The sequence below is a fragment of the Humulus lupulus genome, chromosome 3, assembly GCF_963169125.1.
Source record: "Humulus lupulus chromosome 3, drHumLupu1.1, whole genome shotgun sequence".
NCBI classification, from domain to species: domain Eukaryota; kingdom Viridiplantae; phylum Streptophyta; class Magnoliopsida; order Rosales; family Cannabaceae; genus Humulus; species Humulus lupulus.
The window spans coordinates 233,570,565-233,578,719 of NC_084795.1; the positions used below are offsets into that span (position 1 = coordinate 233,570,565).

At 39.0% G+C, this 8,155-nt stretch overlaps 1 long non-coding RNA gene across 1 annotated transcript; it reads right to left on the bottom strand.

The window, feature by feature from the left end:
• Window positions 1-677: 677 nt before the first annotated feature.
• Window positions 678-2,154, bottom strand: LOC133821565 (uncharacterized). Its single transcript, XR_009887675.1, has 2 exons — window positions 1,446-2,154; window positions 678-1,348 (listed from the first exon to the last, which is right to left on the bottom strand). It is a non-coding gene; the product is annotated as an uncharacterized LOC133821565 (long non-coding RNA).
• Window positions 2,155-8,155: the final 6,001 nt, after the last annotated feature.

Below are 8,155 nucleotides of genomic sequence, written 5' to 3' on the forward strand. Positions count from 1 at the left end.
GAAGAAGTGAGTAAATTAAAGTGAAGCCATTAAATCCGAGCAGAGTTTGCAGTGCCCTACATCTTGATGTTTTTTATAAAAGGAGAGAGCGAAAAATGAATTCACATAGCGATGATTCTTAAAAAGATTACAGAGTGATATGAAGGTATTGAACATCAAGAGTAATAAAACAAGCTAGTGGCGTCTATAGCGATGCACATGACGTGAAAGATGAGGAGCATATCTATGCGCATAATCCGCGAGGGCGCGCCACAAAGCTTTTGAACCCAACTGGTAGTGCAAACTTGCGGTTCAGTACGGAAGATAATTATTCAGAATGTGCTGTAGAATCCATGAAGAAACAAGCCAGTGACCTCAATAGAAAATTATGCTCAGCCTACGAGAAAAATACCATGGTCGATGCACTTCACCTGACATCACATTTTCGGTATTTTAGTGTGATATAGTACTTTAAAGAAGGAGAGATAATAGAATGTGCAAAGATTGGGCGATAGTAATTACATGGCAACGACTCCCACAAACGATATTATTCACTAATATTGGCAAAGGAAAATGGTCGAAAAGGTCTGTGAAGAGTCCTATCGCAACAGAAATACAAGTCGTAGGAGACTAAACATAAAAAGAGCGAAAAGGCAGCACAAACAACACCAATGCTAAGTATAAACTAAGGAGGAAAATACAAAAATCATAGCAAGTAAATAATATAGTAAATGTGATAGTTTCTGTAACATATGATCAAAATTTTGAACATGTCACATCTATCCAAAAATATAAAAAATAGTAAGAGGGTTGAAATGTCTACAAAAGTTAGATTCGGTACTAAGTACCATCGTTTCCTTGATCCCCTGACGCATTTAGAGGAGACACATTAGTATAATCTATGGGAGAAGTGTTGGTAGGCGAGGTTTGGCGTAGTTCAGTACCAGCTTCCGACGCTCGGGCTTCGTTGCTCGCTCCAACTTCTCTTGCCGAACTTTCCACAAGTTGATCAGAAGTATCTTTTTAAATAGATGACTCTGGTATATCAATGACTCCACCTTGGTATGGTGCGCCACTTGCATTGTATATAAACCCAATTGGATTCCAACTTCCCTTAGTGCTTGGATGTGCTCATCAAGATAACATATTTCAAGGTCGCCAATTTTCTCTATATAGACGTCTGCACTATACTAACCCACCATCAATCCATGATCATCGCAATACCCTCAAAGAAAATCTTGTTTATCCATCAAGCTTTGACCATCACATTGGATTAGCCAGTCCTGTCCAGAATACTCATTTTCTGCTCGGTGCGATATCTATCATAAATTCGAGCTTTCGTACAATCCAGACAGCTCATTTCAAGCTCCTGCGCGTTATTTAAAAAAAAAAAAAAATTATCAAAAGAAAGGGGAGAAAAAGCATGGTTATCAAAAGCACATGCACATGCACATGATAACACTGACCTTTTCCAGATTTTGAACCCTTGAGTTGAGTTGAGTGATTTCATTACTCAAGCGAGATGAGTCCACTGCATGGTTAGAACGTAGTTGCTCAGCATATTCTCAAGATTTTCCAAATCTGCCAAATTTGGAGCATAAAGCTTCTCTTTGCTTGAAATTGTAAGCTCGACTAACTTGGCATCTGAATGTAAGATCTCTACCTCCTTTTAAAGAGCTACTTTTGTCGATTGGAGACTTTCTAAAAAATACTTGTTACCATTGCAAGCATAGCTAAGATTCTTCGCAACAACTTTGTGAGCTTCCTTTGTCTTTTCAGCTTCCAACTTAAGCTTGTCATGCTCTGCAGTAAGTTTGTCATATTTCCTCTACCAGTCACTGTTAGATACCAACTTCATTTCCAACTCTTGGAATTTACTTTTCAATTCATAATAGAGAGTCTGGGTCGCTCCAAAAGCTTGTATTGATTCTTCATCTCGCTTTAGTTTGTCCTGCATCATGAATAAATTTGTCCTACTATAGTTGACACGGTCTAGCATAATCCTCAGAGCCGATCCGTGCAGCGCAATATCCATTTCATAACGCTGGCGAAGATATCGGGTCATCATCAGTATGCGACTTATGCAACTCTTGGTAGAATTTGGCCTAAAAATTGATGAAAGAAACATATTAACTAAATTATGATAGTTTGTGCAAAACAAATAATTGTCCACAAACAATGACAATGCACAAAATTTTACCATAGTAAGATACGTTTCCAATTGTTTGGTGACAAAGGAGGGGGACAACGAACTTCCCATTTGAAGCACAGACGCTGCAACTTGCATAGGGGATAACTCCATAATTTTTTCTTCATCAAAGGAATTGTAGGATGGAATTTCCTTTGTCACTGAAAATTGTTTAGAACACCTAATGCCAAGCTTTCTCATTTCCCACCCCAATCCGATTCATAATTGCATCAACCCCACTTTGTGTAGCCAATGCACTGGGGGGAAGATGAGGGCAATGAGCATTCAATAGCCGTAGTAGCACTGATAGTACTCAAAACAGAGTTAATAAGTGGCACACACTCAGAAAAATTAGTAACAAATTTGTTAATTGGCACTAAAGAAAGAGCAACACCTCCAGGAAACTAAGCAGCAGATACCATAGAAAGTGATGGTGTTCCTGGCTCTAGTGAGCATATCCTGGAGTTTGGGATTAATTCTCCTTTCCTGGTCAGAGTGTGGAAGGAGAGACGCCAAAGGGGGAAATTTTGAAGAAGGAGAATTACTAAGACTAGGGGGAGAGAGCCAGTAGAAGAAGCTGAAGGGGAGGATCCGCCCATATTCTTTGAGATAGAAGGAAGTTTGATACGCTTGGTGGCGGGAGGAAGCTTTGATGATTCGTTATGCACATATGACTTTGAAAGCTGCTTGGTTTTGCTCAACTTGGAGCCTAACACTTTAGTTCCTTTGTCTCTATTAGCATGAGTTTTCCCCTTGGATTGACGGGCATCGTGAGATAGCACAACTGTGAACTCTGATATGTCAGGATGAGCACCAGTGCTTGACATGACTGCAAGAGAAGGGCCAGCACCCGATGGGGTGATCACCAAAGTAGTGAGAGCTGCAGAAGTCAGTGAGAGATAAGGATGATCATCTAATGAATGAGACTGAGAAGGGGAATGTGCACTCTGTGCAAGACCTGCATCATAACCTCCTTCTGAATCGGAATCCGTCTCTTGAGCAGTGATGGATTGCGCAAAATCAGTCAAAATAATAGCTTGCAGCGCTGAAAGTAAATCTAAAGGGAATGGGGCATAATGAACAGAATCAGGGCCACTGGTGTAGGATGACACGCACGCTAGGTACTTGTCATAAATTTTTTGTTCAACATGATTGTCACGACCAGCAAGCAAGAAAGTGGCACGAAGATCAATATTGTGTGGAAAACTAAGCCTTGGCATATAACCCTTGAGAGGATTCTTGAACAAGCGTCCAATGGGAGTGGGGTCGTCCTTATGCTCATAAACGATTTAAAAAAAAATAGAGCTGGGATTTGCGCTTCTCAGACCATGCAACGCTTTAAGGCCATTGAATTTCTGGAAAAACTAGAGGTGAAAAAAAAAGTGACAACAAAGCATGCATGCAAACAGAAATAAAAAGGAATAACAACTAACCTTTCTAAAAAACCCATGGTAGGGTGAAGATATCTTCGAGCACATAAGGGGATACCACTCTCCACTAACCATAAAGGGAAGCTCATCCCACTCATTGCCCGATCTTTGACCATGAAGCATTTCCTTCGAGGAAAAAGGTAATAGGTGTTGTATTGACGATCATCTTGGCTCCGAGGATGCACAGTACAAGAAAAGAAAGAAAAGATATCCTGAATAGTGATTGTCATTTTATAAAGAGGACCGATCATAGCAGTACCACATACCGATTGAATAGCGTTTGACAAGAGTTGCATCAAATGGATTTTAGTAATCGCTAACAAATGAATCAAGAAGGGAGGAATCGAAAATTGTATCAATTCCAAGTGCTTGAGACCAATGACGATTTCATCAGGGGCACAAATATCTTCAAAACACCATTTTTTGAGCTATTCTTTAGTTAAGCGATGAATTTTGATGTTGGAAGGGAGAGTGCATTTGTGTTCTAATTCAATGCCCACTTTGTCATATTTCTCTTAAAGTGATTTGGGGATTTTAACAGGGTTGACGATTGGGGACAAAGATGAAGCTTTAGAAGAAGTTTTACAGGAACGTTTGGAAGCCATGATTGAGCGATTGCTGGGAGGAAAAGAAGATTTGGAGCAGAAGAAATATAGGAGCATAAAATCCCTAATTGACTCTGGGAGAGATGAAGAAATAAAGTTGGGTGATAATCGGGAAATGAAGATTTGGGGAAAATGAGGAATTTGAGAAGAAAGAAGAGAGATTAAAAGATGGGGCAGTTACAAGAGAGATAAACTTTTCCAGTGAGATAAACTGAGAATTTGAAAGATGGGTTTGGTAATAAATGTTTGATAGAAAATATGCACATATGTATAAAATAAAAGCTAAGCATGGAAGATAAGTATAACTATCAAAAATAAGAATTGTATTTATCCATTATCAGACATCTTAAATGGAAAAAGGCAAGGGGAAATTGTATGGGAATAATTTTGAGCTGGTTGACGTGGCATAATCCTTTAATTGAAAGATGGGAAAAGTGAAGACTCTGTTAGAAATGAAAAGAAAGGTTTACCATGTCTGACGACAAAGTGACTGTCTTACACAAATGAAATATGAGCTCGACCAAGTATGTTTAATGAATGAGCTCTGAGCTCAAATGATTAAGTAGATTGATGAGCTCATAGCTTAGATGATTGAATAAATTAATAAGCTCTAAGGTCAAATTATTGAATGATTTGATGAGCTCTGAGCTCAAACGATTGAACAGATTGAACATCTATGAGCTCAAATGATTGAATAGATTGATGAGCTCTGAGCTAAAATGATTGAATATATTGATGATCTCTAAGTTTAAATGATTGAATAGATTGATGAGCTATAAGCTCAAATGATTAAATAGATTGGTGAGATATGAGCTCAAATGATTGAATAGATTGATGAGCTCTGAGATCAAATGATTAAATAGATAGATGAGCTTTGAGCTCAAATGATTGAATAGATTGATGAGATTTGAGCTCAAATGATTGAATAGATTTATGAGCTCTGAGCTCAAATGATTGAACATATTAATGAGCTCTGAGCTCAGAGCTCAGATGATTGAACATATGAATGAGCTCCGAGCTCTATGATTGAGCAGATTAATGAGCTTTGAGCTCATATAATTTAACAGATTAATGAGCTCTGAGCTCAAATGATTGAATAGATTGATGTGCTCTGAGCTCAGATGATTGAACAAAATGATGGGCTTTGAGCTCAAATGATTGAACAGACTGATGAGCTCTGAGCTCAAGTGATTGAGTAGATTGTTGAGTTCTGAGCCTACACACAAAAACATACAGATAAGCTCTGAAATCATATGAGCGAAAATTGGTGAGCATTAGAGCTCAAAAAAGGGAGAAGAAAAAGAGATGAAAAAAGAATAAGTTAAATTGAACATGTGAACCAATCAGGATAAGTTCTCCTAACCTCACTCTTTATTATTTTTCTATAAATAGAAGATGTAGCACAATATTTGGGACCATCGAGCTTTAAACTAGTTAAATTTTGTTAGGATTGAGGATTGAGAGAAGGAACATTGTGCTGACTTAAACATCGAAATGTATTTTGCAGGTCACTCCTATGTTTTTTCTACTCATTCCATGGAAGAACGCATTTATGCCATTGGTTACGCCAATGGAATACATAAACTAACAATGACCAACATCAACAATCTGGTAATCTGAAGCTGACAAGCATAGAAGAATCATGTGGAAGATTTTGACCCGAATAGAAATATTTTACAATTAATTGAAATTGAGACAAACATAGTAATTTTGATAAAAAAGTGAATCCATTAAATAAGTTAGTAAAAATAATAAATCAGAATAAAACAATAATTTTCAATAGAATAGAAAGACAAACATATATTGTAATTATGAAAGCTAACATGTAACGCCCTGGATGGCCAAGACCGTTACACTGTGTGTTTATAAAGGTGCAAGACTTGCTAATCAAGTAATTTATTCAAAACGTGTTACTGAAACTATAGTTGAACTAGGGTTAAAAGATTTTGGTCTCAAAAGCTGTATTTCTTATAAATAAACATTTTCTTTTTACATGGAATCACAAAACTAATAAGTTAAAGACTGTCTACAAAAGACTCAAGTTTTAGATACATTGATTAGCCACTCCAAGGCAAAATAGACAGTTAAGAATTTCTCATCCTGTTCCACTCCTCAGCCATGGCGGTCGAACAACTAACTATGTCATTCAGCCCCGCAGCTCTCCATCTCAGGATTGGTCCAACTTGCCTTTCCCTTTACCTACACTACGTAGCACCCGTGACCCAAGGCAAGAAAACACAATAATAGAGCATAATCATTCAACAGACAATCAAATAACTCATACCGCATAAGCATGTAATCAACAGTCTAAGCATTCATGTCAATCAAGTATTCAGCATACCAAATATATCATTTCATATCAGAAATCAATTCACATACGATAACTAGGGTTAATGCCCTTAGGCCGCACCCTCTATTTAGCCCACTGACTCCGGCCTGCTTAAACCGAGCTCAGTGAATATTAAGCTGTCCTGGGCTACCAGTGGCCGAGCCGCGGCCTGTGCGCATGTATAATTTACGGCACCCTTAGGCCATTTATCACATGTCCCATGGCATAATACCATCTATGACATCATACAGATATAGGGAGCTCTTAGACCCACCACAAATACATAACCGGGTGCAGTATTCTTACCTTTAGATTCGCTAGCTTTGTTTAATTGATCCTTAAGTACAATCCCTCTTGAGCCCTAGCGCACACCTAGTCACAACCATAGATCAGAATCATCAACAAACCTCAAGTCCAAAACCTAGCCTCGGGACCAATCCCGAGCCCTCGGGATGCCCCAATTCCACCAATCGGGGTGGTGGAATCAAACCCCGAACCCTCGGGCAACAACCCTTAGAAATAACCGAAAAACCCCTTTCTAAAAATAGGGTAGTGCTACAGCGCTCTAAGGAGGGTGCTACAGCGTTAGAAATGGCCTAGCGCTATGGCACCCAGTGACTAGCGCTGTAGCGCTAGTCACAGCACAGCCCTGCACAACATTTTCTCCTTTGAATTTTCTCGAGCCAAACCGACTCAAAACCCAACCAAACCTTAATCAAACTTCAAAGAAAGCCTCTCAACATCCTCCACTCATCCCAAACATCCCAACTACACATAACTCAATCATTTGCACCCCAAATCAAAGGAATCACCATGGCTGGACCTAAAGCTTACAAACTTAATAAAAACAACAACTGAAACCACAGAACTTGAGCTAGAATTCCTTACCTTTGCTGGATGAGATTAGCCTAGGTTGTCTCCCACTCTTGCTTAGCCTTCTCCTCCTAAAATTCTCAGCCTCAACTCCCTAGAATTTTTCTTAGAAAACCAGCTCAACACCAACACGAGGAACTGAATATTAACCTCAAAATATTACCTCAAATGGATGGTTTACTCTTGCTAAATCCTTGCTAATTCTTCAAGCCAGACCAAGGACCCTAGCCTCAAGCTTTGACTCTGACTCTCCCTGAGTTTCTGCCCCAAAAGACCTCAAGAACTGATGAAGAAAAGCTTAAACCGAGAGAGAGGAAGATAGACTTCCAATTTCCCCTTTCTTTTTCCTTCTCTTCCTTCTTTTCTTTCCTTTCTTTCCTTCAGACCACCGACCCTTTCTACACAATCCACTAAGGCATAAAGCCAAAACAACACTTAACACCTATCCTTTATAAGCCAAATGACCACAATACCCTCCCATAACTTCCTAAGCCTTTTAATCCACCTAGGGGCATTTTGGTCATTTCACCCGATTCCCGCTAATTCCTCAAGTGTTTCTAATATTTACCACTTACTTCCCGACACCTAACTAATCACCAATTATATTCCTCAATGTCAAAATTTACCCCAATATATTCTCTAAACTCCCAGAAATACCCCTAGGCTCGCCCCGAGCAGGGTATAAATCCTTGCCGTGACTTTTTCGCTAAACCGCTCACTAGGTTCGCCTCGAATCACGAATTACAAATAT